This window comes from Arachis stenosperma, chromosome 5 (assembly GCF_014773155.1).
Source record: "Arachis stenosperma cultivar V10309 chromosome 5, arast.V10309.gnm1.PFL2, whole genome shotgun sequence".
NCBI classification, from domain to species: domain Eukaryota; kingdom Viridiplantae; phylum Streptophyta; class Magnoliopsida; order Fabales; family Fabaceae; genus Arachis; species Arachis stenosperma.
In genome coordinates, this window is record NC_080381.1 from 90,199,166 (window position 1) to 90,212,046 (window position 12,881).

At 40.2% G+C, this 12,881-nt stretch overlaps 1 non-coding gene across 1 annotated transcript; it reads left to right on the forward strand.

The window, feature by feature from the left end:
• Positions 1 to 10,271: 10,271 nt before the first annotated feature.
• On the forward strand, positions 10,272 to 10,379 carry LOC130984442 (small nucleolar RNA R71). Its single transcript, XR_009088379.1, has one exon. It is a non-coding gene; the product is annotated as a small nucleolar RNA R71 (small nucleolar RNA).
• Positions 10,380 to 12,881: the final 2,502 nt, after the last annotated feature.

The window sequence follows — 12,881 nt, forward strand, 5'->3', positions numbered from 1 at the left end:
ACTCATAGGAAAGACCTTCATAGAAAATGTGAAGTTGGACCCACTCATTAAACATCTCTGGTGGGCATCTCCTTGTTAGGTTTTTGAACCTTTCCCAAGCTTCATGAAGTGTCTCCCCATCTTGTTGTCTGAACGTCTGCACTTCAGTTCTCAGCCTATTGATCCTTTGAGGGGGGTAAAACATTGCCAAAAACTTGTTCACTACCTCCTCCCAATTCATCAAGCTCTCCTTTGGAAAGGATTCAAGCCACTTTGATGCCTTGTCCCTGAGTGAAAAGGGGAACAAGAGCAACCTATAGACATCGGGGTAGACTCTATTGGACTTCACCGTGTCACAAATCCTCAAGGTGGTCAAGTGTTGGTTAGGGTCTTCTTGAGCACCTCCTCCAAATGAGCAATTATTTTGCACCAAAGTGATGAGCTGAGGTTTTAGCTTGAAATTGTTGGCATGTTTGGTGGGTTTCTGAATGCTGCTCCCACAGTTTCCAGGATTAGGGTTGATATAGGATCCTAAGACCCTCCTTTCATGCCCAGCCCAGTTTGCATGGTCTTCTCTGGCATGATTATGAGCTTCTTCTTCATGATTGTTCTCCAAATTCTCTTCCATGTTGGGTTCGAAGTATTCTTCCTCTTCTTCAGCACCTACCACTCTTTTTCCTCTTGCTTCCCTCCTTAATCTCAGGAAGGTCCTCTCAGGTTCAGAATCAAAGGAAGTTAAAGCCCCGCTTCTTCTCCCTGTCATACAATCAACAAGGCGCAAGCAAGGAAATGAATGCAGAAACTATTCTTGTTAAAAAAATGCTGTTAGAGTGAGTGATGCAATATATCAAACAGTTAGTGGGTGAGTGAAAAAGATTATAAACAACTGGAATAAAGGGCTAAAGGGATGGGAAGAAAAACAACCGAAACTAAAAGTAAATTGCTCAAACAGAAATTTAAATCAGCAAAATGAAAAATGCTCAATCTAGTTATCCTCCAACTTAATCATTGTTGATACAAAATCAATCCCCGACAACGGCGCCATAAACTTGATGCACGAAAAACTTGTCTCTCAACAAATTTCCTTCGGCAAGTGTATCGAATTGTCGTCAAGTAAAAACTCACTATAGAGTGAGGTCGAATCCCACAGAGATTGATTGATCAAACAACTTTAATTAGATGAATGTTCTAGTTGAGCGAACCAGAATTTGATTTGAGACTTGCAGAAAATTAAATTGCGGAAAAGTAAATAGCAGAAAAAGTAAATGCTAGAAGTAAAGAGCTGAATGTAAATGGCAGAAAATAAATTACAGAATCTTAAATGGGAATGGGGAAATGCCCATAAAAGTAAATGGCAGAAATTAAAGAGAATGGGTAAGATCAGAAATGGGAAGTTCATTGGGCTTAGGAGATGTTGCATTCTCCGGATCAAATTCATTTTCATCTCTTCCTCAATCAATGCATTCATTGATCTCCTTGGCAATCTTAAGTGATCAAATTCCAATTCCTTGGTAATCCAATCTCTCAAATTTTGATCAATAGCCAATTCCTTGGTCAATTGCTCATGATAAGAGATGAAGTATGGTCACTGATTATACCACATGCATTCCCAAATCAAGTATTGGTAGGATTATAGTCACATATCCATCCTAACCCAATTTGATCCAGCATGAGAAAGCATTTCTAGCATGATCTCTTCATTCCTCTTCCAAGGTTTCGAAGAGATCCAAGAATGAATAGTTTCTTTTCCAAGATAACTACCCAATTGGATGAAGATTGAAAGCATTCTAGTAAAATCAAGAGAAAAGATAGAAGAAGAAGAATGAAAACTAATATTGATCCATCCAATTGCAGCAGAGCTCCCTAACCTAATGAAAGGGGTTTAGTTGTTCATAACTCTGGAAATTGAAAACAAAGATAGAGAATACATCATGAAAGTAAAACTAGAAGTTGCAGAGAAAGTAAAAAAATACAGAGAGTAGTTCTCTTCCCCAAAGCTCCTAAAGTTTCCCCCAAAAGAAAAACTCCTTCTCTAATTCAAAGCTACTCCTATATATACTACTCTCTGATCTTCTAGTTGGCTCTTCAAATCTTGGGTGTGGGCCTTTTAATCTTGAGTTTGAAGCAGTTATCCTCTTTATTGGGCTTAGCTTTGCTTGTAGAGAGAAAAGGTGAAGTAGGCAGGGACTTTGGCTTAGGACGTTAGTGGTGTCAACGTTAAGTGAAAGTGTGGGTTCGAGAACGTTAGTGACCATCACCTTTTTCACTAACGTTCCTAACCCAAATATGATCACGTTGACTTCAACGTTAGTGGCACTAATGTGACCACTATCGTTGCCTCTTGGTCCTTCGCATACGTTATTGGGACTTACCTTTCCCAATAAAGTGGTGAGTCACCCCTTCTCCTTACTTTAGAGTCCACGTTAACTATGTTAACGTGGCTTCTAACGTAGTAATGCCAATTCTTCGAGAACGTTAGTGACACTTACCTTTGTCACTAACGTTTCAATATGCCCCTACTTCCCACGTTAGAGTCCACGTTAACTAAGTTAACGTGGCTTCTAACGTATTTATGTTAGCCATCTCCAATGTTAGTGACAAAGGTGAGTGTCACTAACGTTGGCTCATCATCTCTTTATCCACGTTAGCTTCCACGTTAACAAAGTTAACGTGGGAGTTAACGTTGCTCATGGTGACTCTTGGTGGTTCACCCCAACGTTAGTGACAAAGGTAAGTGTCACTAACGTTGGCGATCAATTGCTCTCTCCACGTTAGCTTCCACGTTAACTAAGTTCACGTGGGAGTTAACGTGACTTATGGAGGCTTAGCCAACGTTAGTGATAAAGGTGAATGTCACTAACGTTGGCTTCTCTTTTGTTTCTTAACGTTAGAGTCCACATTAACTAAGTTAACGTGGCAACTAACGTGGCCAATTATGAGCTTGGTCTAACGTTAGTGACAAAGGAGAGTGTCACTAACGTTGGCCTTATTGTCTTCTTCCATGTTAGAGTTCACGTTAACTTAGTTAACGTGACTCTTAACGTGGGCTATGATGGCTTCGAGGGCGTTATTGGTGATTACCTTTCTCACTAACTTTGCAAGCTAGCTCCCATTCCACATTAGAGGTCACGTTAGTTAGACTAACGTGACTGCTAACGTGGTTCTTCTTTGCTTCCTTTGTCTTGAAATCAAGCAGCAAAGTGCATCAAAGTTCTAGTCCAAGTCATGAGACATGCATCATCCAATTTGTCATACAATTCATGCAAAATTCTCATGAAATCATGTAAAGTGCACAATGTATGCTTGAAACAAGATGTAAGTGAATATTTACCCAAAACTATCTTATTTCTTAAGAAAATGCATGAAACTACCCTAAAAACAGTAAAGAAAGGTAAGTGAAACTGGCCAAAATTCCCTGGCATCACAACACCAAACTTAAAGTTTGCTTGTCCCTAAGCAAGTACTGGAACAAGAGAATGATGAATGGAATTCCAAGAGAAATAAGTCATTCTTGTGGAAGTCATGTCCCTGGTTTTATGGTGGTTTCATGTATAGCAACTTAGGTTCATTCCTTCACTGGCTTTCAAACTTTTATCATGTCTTAGAATATTCACTTGATTGCATCCCATGAGACTTTTATTCATTGATCCTTTTGTTGTCATTTCAGGGTTTATTTGTGTTCTTGGGCTAAGTGCTCTGTAAGGGGGCAACTCTTTAGAATAAGCTTTCATCCAACACTCCCGACCCAGTTGGTTCAAGGTGCTAGGTGTTGAAACACCCCTAAGGACTTACTTCCTCAAGTTTCTCCCTCATACATACACACCACAGGCACATGATTTGTTTATTTTCTTTCCTTGAGGTCTTGGTGTCCAGCACCTCTTTGGGCTACTAAATGTTCTGTAGCAAAGATTGCTCTTGATAGTGGACTTTCAGCTGATAATCCCGGGTTAGTTAACCCATGTTACCAGGTGATAAGGCACCCCTGAGAGCTTAGTAATCCAAGCAGATCCTTGGTACAAGAACACCACAGACACATTCCTCAAGACTCAAACCCTTGGTGCCTAGCCTCTTTTTTTGCTATTTTCTTTTATTCTACAACATTGATTGTTCTTTCCCCTTTTCTTATTAAGATCATGTTATTTAGTTAGCCTCATGGGGTGTGTTCAAGTCATAGGATTCATGACAGATAGTTGTCTTCCCACCTTGTTGGTGAACCAACTTAGCTAACTTATGATTACACCACAAACTTAGGAACTTACTCCATAATATGAACTCCACTCTGGTCCTTTATAAAACACTCATTCTCTTTTCATTTAATTAAAAGGGACAAGCATACAATTAAGTAAGGAAAAGATGCAGTGACATTCAGACTAGCAAACATAGATCTAAGTTGTGAGAAACTTAAAAACAGAATTGAAAAGGTTCCAACTAACGAGTAACTATTAATCAAAGGTGCATTTGGACTTCTAATTTTAACATTCTCAGTACATGGAATTAAGTAACAATACAACCTTCGGTGATGGTTTCTAGTTGCCCTCCTCTTTGTCATCATCCATAGTCTTTGCTACTTCACTTCCTTGGATGAAGGTGCATGGTGCGCGAAATTGTGAACAATACTTTTCACAACTCTCATAATCCCCGGTAATGAACCCCAAAAACTTGGTGTTCAATACCATGGCATAAACACAACTTCGCACAACTAACCAGCAAGTGCACTGGGTCGTCCAAGTAATAAACCTTACACGAGTAAGGGTCGATCCCACGGAGATTGTTGGTATGAAGCAAGCTATGGTCATCTTGTAAATCTTAGTCAGGCAAACTCAAATGGATATGGTGATATACGAATAAAACATAAAGATAAAGATAGAGATACTTATGTAATTCATTGGTGGGAATTTCAGATAAGCGAATGGAGATGCTTGGTCCCTTCCGTTTCTCTGCTTTCCTAATGTCTTCATCCAATCCTTCTCACTCCTTTCCATGGCAAGCTTATGCAAGGGTTTCACCGTTGTCAGTGGCTACCTCCCATCCTCTCAGTGGAAATGTTCAACGCACCCTGTCACGGCACGGCTATCCATCTGTCGGTTCTCAATCAGGCCGGAATAGAATCCAGTGATTCTTTTGCGTCTGTCACTAACGCCCCGCCCTCAGGAGTTTGAAGCACGTCACAGTCATTCAATCATTGAATCCTACTCAGAATACCACAGACAAGGTTAGACCTTCCGGATTCTCTTGAATGCCGCCATCAGTTCTAGCCTATACCACGAAGACTCTGATCTCACGGAATGGCTGGCTCGGTTGTCAGGCGAGCACTCGGTTGTCAGGCGATCAACCATGCATCGTGTATCAGGAATCCAAGAGATATTCACCCAATCTAAGGTAGAACGGAGGTGGTTGTCAGGCACACGTTCATAGGTGAGAATGATGATGAGTGTTACGGATCATCACATTCATCAAGTTGAAGAACAAGTGATATCTTAGAACAAGAACAAGCGGAATTGAATAGAAGAACAATAGTAATTGCATTAATACTTCGAGGTACAGCAGAGCTCCACACCTTAATCTATGGTGTGTAGAAACTCCACCGTTGAAAATACATAAGAACAAAAGTGATCATTGGCTTCGGTCCCAGAGAGGGAACCAGAAAGACCAAGATCTAATCTAAGAACTAGATGTCCAAAGATGAAAATACAATAGTAAAAGGTCCTACTTATAGAAAACTAGTAGCCTAAGGTTTACAAAGATGAGTAAATGACATAAAAATCCACTTCCGGGCCCACTTGGTGTATGCTTGGGCTGAGCAATGAAGCATTTTCGTGTAGAGACTCTTCTTGGAGTTAAACGCCAGCTTTTGTGCCAGTTTGGGCGTTTAACTCCCACTTTGGTGCCAGTTCCGGCGTTTAACGCTGGAATTTCTGAAGGTGACTTTGAACGCCGGTTTGGCCCATCAAATCTTGGGCAAAGTATGGACTATCATATATTGCTGGAAAGCCCAGGATGTCTACTTTCCAACGCCATTGAGAGCGTGCCAATTTGGCTTCTGTAGCTCCAGAAAATCCACTTCGAGTGCAGGGAGGTCAGAATCCAACAGCATCTACAGTCCTTTTCAGTCTCTGAATCAGATTTTTGCTCAGGTCCCTCAATTTCAGCCAGAAAATACCTGAAATCACAGAAAAACACACAAACTCATAGTAAAGTCTAGAAAAGTGAATTTCAACTAAAAACTAATAAAAATATACTAAAAACTAAACCAAATATACTAAAAACATACTAAAAACAATGCCAAAAAGCGTACAAATTATCCGCTCATCACAACACCAAACTTAAATTGTTGCTTGTCCCCAAGCAACTGAAAATCAAACAAGATAAAAAGAAGAGAATATACTATAGACTCCAAATTATCAATGAAACTTAGCTCCAAATTAGATGAGCGGGACTAGTAGCTTTTTGCCTCTGAACAGTTTTGGCATCTCACTTTATCCTTTGAAATTCAGAATGATTGGCTTCTTTAGGAACTCAGAATCCAGATAGTGTTATTGATTCTCCTAGTTAAGTATGATGATTCTTGAACACAGCTACTTATTGAGTCTTGGTCGTGGCCCAAAGCACTCTGTCTTCCAGTATTACCACCAGATACATACATGCCACAGACACATAATTGGGTGAACCTTTTCAGATTGTGACTCAGCTTTGCTAAAGTCCCCAATTAGAGGTGTCCAGGGTTCTTAAGCACACTCTTTTTGCCTTGGATCACAACTTTATTTCTTTCTTTTTCTTTTCTTTTTCTTTCTCCCCTTTTTTTTTTCTTTTTCATTTTTTTTTTGTATTCACTGCTTTTTCTTGCTTCAAGAATCATTTTTTTATGATTTTTCAGATCCTCAGTAACATGTCTCCTTTTTCATCATTCTTTCAAGAGCCAACATTCATGAACCACAAATTCAAAAGAGACATGCACTGTTCAAGCATACATTCAGAAGACAAAAAGTATTGCCACCACATCAAACTAATTAAGCTAGTTTTAAAGATGAATTCGAAATCCTGTACTTCTTGTTCTTTTGTGATTAAAACATTTTTTATTTAAGAAAGGTGATGGATTCATAGGACATTCATAACTTTAAGGCATAGACACTAAGACACTAATGATCATATGACACAAACATGGACAATCATAAGCATAAAAATTCGAAAAAAACAAGAAAAATAAAGAACAAGGAGATTAAAGAACGGGTCCACCTCAGTGATGGCGGCTTGTTCTTCCTCTTGAAGGTCTTATGGAGTGCTTGAGCTCCTCAATGTCTCTTCCTTGTCTTTGTTGCTCCTCTCTCATGATTCTTTGATCTTCTCTAATTTCATGGAGGAGGATTGAATGTTCTTGGTGCTCCACCCTTAGTTGTCCCATGTTGGAACTCAATTCTCCTAGGGAGGTGTTCAGTTGCTCCCAATAGTCTTGTGGAGGAAAGTGCATCCCTTGAGGCATCTCAGGGATCTCATGATGAGAGGGGTCTCTTGTTTGCTCTATCCTTTTCTTAGTGATGGGCTTGAGGTCATGCCTTCTCAGTTGAACTGGCTTCCCTCTTGAGTTTCTCTTCTATTGAGTGCCCTCTTCACAAATGTCTGTGAGGACTTGGTCCAACCTTTGATCAAAGTTGACCCTTTTTGAGTTTGAAAGGGACCTCGGGGATCACCTTCTTCAAGGCCACGACTTCATAGAAGTGGTCTTGATGCACCCTTGAGATGAATTTCTCCATCTCCCATGACTCGAAGGTGGAAGCTTTTGCCTTCCCTTTCCTCTTTCTAGAGGTTTCTCCGGCCTTGGATGCCATAAATGGTTATGGAAAAACAAAAAGCAATGCTTTTACCACACCAAACTTAAAAGGTTTGCTCGTCCTCGAGCAAAAGAAGAAAGAAGAGAGTAGAAGAAGAAGAAATGAGAAAGAAGGGAATGGCTTAGTGTTCGGCCAAAAAGGGGAAGAAGTGGTGTTTAGGTTGTGGGAAAATGAAGGAGTGAAGATGGGTATATATAGGAGTGAGTGGTGAAGAGAAAGATGGGATTTGATGGGTGAAGGGCTTTTGGGGAAGAGGTGTTGAGGTGATTGGTGAGTGGGTGAAGAAGAAGAGAGAGGTGGTTGGGTAGGTGGGGATCCTGTGGGGTCCACAGATCCTGAGGTGTCAAGGAAAAGTCATCCCTGCACCAAATGGCATGCAAAAATGCGTTTTGAGCCAATTCTGGCGTTAAACGCCGGGTTGGTGCCCATTTCTGGCGTTTAACGCCAGGTTCTTGCCCTTTCCTGGCATTTAACGCCAGTCTGGTGCCCCTTTCTGGAGTTAAACGCCTAGAATGGTGCCAGACTGGGCATTAAACGCCCATCTGCTAGCCTTACTGGCGTTTAAACGCCAGCAGGTTCTTCCTCCAGGGTGTGCTGTTTTTCTTCCTGTTTTTCATTCTGTTTTTGCTTTTTCAATTGATTTTGTGACTTCTCATGATCATCAACCTACAGAAAACATAAAATAACAAAAGAAAATAGATAAAATATAACATTGGGTTGCCTCCCAACAAGCGCTTCTTTAATGTCAGTAGCTTGACAGAGGGCCCTCATGGAGCCTCACAGATACTCAAAGCAATGTTGGAACCTCCCAACACCAAACTTAGAGTTTGAATGTGGGGGTTCAACACCAAACTTAGAGTTTGGTTGTGGCCTCCCAACACCAAACTTAGAGTTTGACTGTGGGGGCTCTGTTTGACTCTGCTTTGAGAGAAGCTCTTCATGCTTCCTCTCCATGGTGACGGAGGGATATCCTTGAGCCTTAAACTCAAAGAATTCTTCATTCACTTGAATGATCAGTTCACCTCTATCAACATCAATCACAGCCTTTGCTGTGGCTAGGAAGGGTCTGCCAAGGATGATGGATTCATCCATGCACTTCCCAGTCTCTAGGACTATGAAATCAGCAGGGATGTAATGGTCTTCAATTTTCACCAGAACATCCTCTACAAGTCCATAAGCTTGTTTTCTTGAATTGTCTGCCATCTCTAGTGAGATTCTTGCAGCCTGTACCTCAAAGATCCCTAGCTTCTCCATTACTGAGAGAGGCATGAGGTTTACACTTGACCCTAAGTCACACAGAGCCTTCTTGAAGGTCATGGTGCCTATGGTACAAGGTATTGAAAACTTCCCAGGATCTTGTCTCTTTTGAGGTAATTTCTGCCTAGACAAGTCATCCAGTTCTTTGGTGAGCAAAGGAGGTTTGTTCTCCCAAGTCTCATTTCCAAATAACTTGTCATTTAGCTTCATGATTGCTCCAAGGTATTTAGCAACTTGCTCTTCAGTGACATACTCATCCTCTTCAGAGGAAGAATACTCATCAGAGCTCATGAATGGCAGAAGTAAGTCCAGTGGAATCTCTATGGTCTCATTTTGAGCCTCAGATTCCCATGGTTCCTCATTGGGGAACTCAGTGGAGGCCAGTGGACGTCCATTGAGGTCTTCCTCAGTGGCGTTCACTGCCTCTTCCTCCCCTCCACATTCGGCCATGTTGATGGCCTTGCACTCTCCTTTTGGATTATCTTCTGTATTGCTTGGAAGAGTACTAGGAGGGAGTTCAGTAATTTTCTTGCTCAGCTGTCCAACTTGTGCCTCCAAATTCCTAATGGAGGACCTTGTTTCAGTCATGAAACTTTGAGTGGTTTTGATTAGATCAGAGACCATGGTTGCTAAATCAGAGTGGTTCTGCTTAGAATTCTCTGTCTGTTGCTGAGAAGATGATGGAAAAGGCTTGCCATTGCTAAACCTGTTTCTTCCACCATTATTATTATTGAAACCTTGTTGAGGTCTCTCTCGATCCTTCCATGAGAAATTTGGATGATTTCTCCATGAAGAATTATAGGTGTTTCCATAGGGTTCTCCCATGTAATTCACCTCTTCTATTGAAGGGTTCTCAAGATCATAAGCTTCTTCTTCAGATGAAGCATCCTTAGTACTGCTTGGTGCATTTTGCATTCCAGACAGACTTTGAGAGATCAAATTGACTTGTTGAGTCAATATTTTATTCTGAGCCAGTATGGCATTTAGAGTATCAGTCTCAAGAACTCATTTCTTCTGATTTGTCCCATTGTTCACAGGATTCCTTTCAGAAGTGTACATGAATTGGTTATTTGCAACCATTTCAATTAGTTCTTGAGCTTCTGTAGGCGTCTTCTTCAGATGAAGAGATCCTCCAGCAGAGCTATCCAAAGACATCTTGGATAGTTCAGAGAGACCATCATAGAAAATACCTATGATGCTCCATTCAGAAAGCATATCAGAGGGACACTTTCTGATCAATTGTTTGTATCTTTCTCATGCTTCATAGAGGGATTCACCTTCCTTCTGTCTGAAGGTTTGGACTTCCACTCTAGGCTTAGTCAATTTTTGAGGTGGAAAGAACTTTGCCAAGAAGGCATTGACTAGCTTTTCCCAAGAGTTCAGGCTTTCTTTAGGTTGTGAGTCCAACCATGTCCTAGCTCTGTCTCTTACAGCAAAAGGGAATAGCATTAGTCTGTAGACCTCAGGGTTAACCCCATTAGCCTTGACAGTGTCACAGATTTGCAAGAATTCAGCTAAGAACTGATGAGGATCTTCCAATGGAAGTCCATGGAACTTGCAATTATGTTGTATTAGAGAAACTAATTGAGGCTTAAGCTCAAAGTTGTTTGCTCCAATGGCAGGGATAGAGATGCTTCTCCCATAGAAGTCGGGAGTAGGTGCAGTAAAGTCACCAAGCACCTTCCTTGCATTGTTGGCATTGTTGTTGTTTTCGGCTGCCATGGGTTCTTCTTCTTTGAAGATTTCTGTTAGGTCTTCTACAGAGAGTTGTGCCTTAGCTTCTCTTAGCTTTCGCTTCAAGGTCCTTTCAGGTTCAGGGTCAGCTTCAACAAGAATGCCTTTGTCTTTGTTCCTGCTCATATGAAAGAGAAGAGAACAAGAAAATATGGAATCCTCTATATCACAGTATAGAGATTCCTTGAGGTGTCAGAGAAAAAGAAAATAGAAGGAAGAAGTAGAGAATTCGAACTTAGTGAGATAGAGTTCGAATTGTGCATTGAGGAGGAGTGGTACTCCATAAATAGAAGGATGTGAGAAGAGGGGAAGAGATTTTTCGAAAATTAAGTTAAAAAGATTTTAAAAACATTTTGAAAAATTGATTGATAATTTTCGAAAACTAAAAGTGGGAAAGAAATCAAGTGATTTTTGAAAAAGATTTTGAAAAAAAAATGTGATTAAAAACTATTTTTGAAAAAGATGTGATTAAAAAGATATGTTTGAAAAATTATGCTTTTAAAAAGATATGATTGAAAAGATATGATTTGAAAAAAATTTTAAAAAGATTTGATTTTAATAATTAATAACTTGGCTATCAAGAAAAGATATGATTCAAACATTAAACCTTTCTCAACAGAAAAGGCAACATACTTGAAATGTTGAATCAAATCATTAATTGATAGCAAGTATCTTTGTAAAAGGAAAGAAATTGATTTTGAAAACATTTGATTGAAAATATATGATTTGAAAAAGATTTGATTTTGAAAAACTTTGAAAACTTGAAAAAAAATTGATTTGAAAACAAAATCCTCCCCCTTGTGCCATCCTGGCGTTAAACGCCCAGAATGGTGCACATTCTGGCGTTTAACGCCAAATGCACTACCTTTTTGGGCGTTAAACGCCCAACCAGGCACCCTGGCTGGCGTTTAAACGCCAGTCTATCCTTCTTCACTGGGTGTTTTGAACGCCCAGCTTTTTCTGTGTAATTCCTCTGCTGCATGTTCTGAATCTTCAGTTCCCTGTACTATTGACTTGAAAATAGAACCAAGATCAAATAAACAATGCATGCAAGACACCAAACTTAAAATTAGACACTAGACTCAAACAAGAAACATAAAATATTTTTGGTTTTTATGATTTTGAAATTTTTTTGGATTTTTTCGAAAATTCTTAATGAGAATTCTAGGAATCATGCAATGTTAGTCTAAAGCTTCAGTCTAAAGGAATTAGACATGGCTAGCCAAGCTTCAGTAGAACATTGCATTCAAGAGCTAAATTGATGAAGATCAATCAGCTTTGGTGATGATAAGAACATCACCTTGAAACACTAGAATTCATTCTTAAGAACTCTGAAGAAAAATACCTAATCTAAGCAACAAGATGAACCGTCAGTTGTCCATACTCGAACAATCCCCGGCAACGGTGCCAAAAACTTGGTGCGCGAAATTGTGAACAATACTTTTCACAACTCTCATAATCCCCGGTAATGAACCCCAAAAACTTGGTGTTCAATACCATGGCATAAACACAACTTCGCACAACTAACCAGCAAGTGCACTGGGTCGTCCAAGTAATAAACCTTACGCGAGTAAGGGTCGATCCCACGGAGATTGTTGGTATGAAGCAAGCTATGGTCATCTTGTAAATCTTAGTCAGGAAATCTCAAATGGATATGGTGATATACGAATAAAACATAAAGATAAAGATAGAGATACTTATGTAATTCATTGGTGGGAATTTCAGATAAGCGAATGGAGATGCTTGGTCCCTTCCGTTTCTCTGCTTTCCTAATGTCTTCATCCAATCCTTCTCACTCCTTTCCATGGCAAGCTTATGCAAGGGTTTCACCGTTGTCAGTGGCTACCTCCCATCCTCTCAGTGAAAATGTTCAACGCACCCTGTCACGGCACGGCTATCCATCTGTCGGTTCTCAATCAGGCCGGAATAGAATCCAGTGATTCTTTTGCGTCTGTCACTAACGCCCCGCCCTCAGGAGTTTGAAGCACGTCACAGTCATTCAATCATTGAATCCTACTCAGAATACCACAGACAAGGTTAGACCTTCTGGATTCTCTTGAATGCCGCCATCAGTTCTAGCCTATA